We start from the raw sequence: 1,302 nt of genomic DNA, 5'->3' as shown, positions 1-1,302 counted from the left end.
AAGGCCAATTCAACAACAACCGATTCAACAACAATTTCAACCACCATTTGCACCACAAGGGCCTATGCAAAGACCAATGGGTCTTATTCATCCAAGAGTTCGGTTGGGTGTACCAAGAAGACATCTTCGAGAGAATGCAAGAGGTATAGAAGCACATTTCAGGCCGGTAATCACTCATAATCCTTCACCAGTAGTTATCCCTCAAAATGAACAAGGAAGAACTTTTGAAGTTCAAACCAATTCGTTACAAAGTTTGCCAAAATATAAGGGTCTAGCAACGGAGGAGCCTTATTTTCATTTGGAGGCTTATGATTCAATTTGCAACACTCTTGGAAGTCAAGGATTTTCGGCCGATGATGTTAAATTGGTACTATTCCAATTTTCTTTGGAAGACAAAGCGAAAAAGTGGTTCTACACATTACCTTCGGCATCTATATATACATGGGCGGAAATGCAACAAATCTTCTTGGATGAATTTTATACCGCTCAAAAGACAAATGATGCTAGGAAAGGGTTGAGAAGTTTTCAACAACAACAAGGTGAGATGTTCCATGAGGCATTTGAACGGTTTAACATGATGATCAAGAATTGCCCTCATCATGGGATAGAGCTATGGGAGTTGATGAATGCTTTTCATGAGGGGTTGTGTGCCGAAGATGCTCGCGATCTGATGTCAATCACAAATGGTACTTTTGGTACGAACTACGAGCATGACGATTGGGAATTTTTGGAACAAATTGTGGTCACATCAAAGAGAAAAGCTCAAGCATCAAGGAGAGCACGACCGGCCATTACCCGAACTCAAGTGCATGCGGTAGACGATGGTAATGTTCAAATTTCTAATCAAATTTATAATGTTTGTGTGCTTTGTAATGAGATAGGGTATGCGGCTGAAAATTGCCAAGGAGTGGAAGGACAATATGAGGAGGTGAATGCATTGCAAGGGCAAGGCGGGGGTGATAGAAATTACAACATGAATTCCAATACTTACCACCCCGGTTACGAAATCACCCGAACTTTAGATACGGGAATCCGTCAACTCAAGCCAACCCGAACTTCCAAGGAAACCAAGGATCTCAAAGGCAATATCAAACGGGTCAAAGCTCTTCGGGTGGAAATGAAGTAATGGAGATGTTGAAGGCGATGCAAATTGAGATGCAACGAAGGAATCAGCTTGATGATGCTCGCATTCAAAAATACGAAATCCGTGATAAAGCAATTCAGTCGTTGACTACCCAAATGAGTCAACTTGCAAGTGATGTGGCGATATTGAAGAAAGCAAAAGGCCAACTATAAAGTGAC

General features: G+C 41.6%; 1 non-coding gene across 1 annotated transcript; it reads right to left on the bottom strand.

Annotated features, from left to right (window-relative positions):
• Positions 1 to 500: 500 nt before the first annotated feature.
• On the bottom strand, positions 501 to 606 carry LOC118487705. Its single transcript, XR_004882648.1, has one exon. It is a non-coding gene; the product is annotated as a small nucleolar RNA R71 (small nucleolar RNA).
• Positions 607 to 1,302: the final 696 nt, after the last annotated feature.

Source organism: Helianthus annuus, chromosome 15 (assembly GCF_002127325.2).
Source record: "Helianthus annuus cultivar XRQ/B chromosome 15, HanXRQr2.0-SUNRISE, whole genome shotgun sequence".
In the NCBI taxonomy this organism is placed as follows: domain Eukaryota; kingdom Viridiplantae; phylum Streptophyta; class Magnoliopsida; order Asterales; family Asteraceae; genus Helianthus; species Helianthus annuus.
The sequence above is the reverse complement of the archived record's forward strand: the minus strand, read 5'-3'. Positions and strand labels throughout refer to the sequence as shown.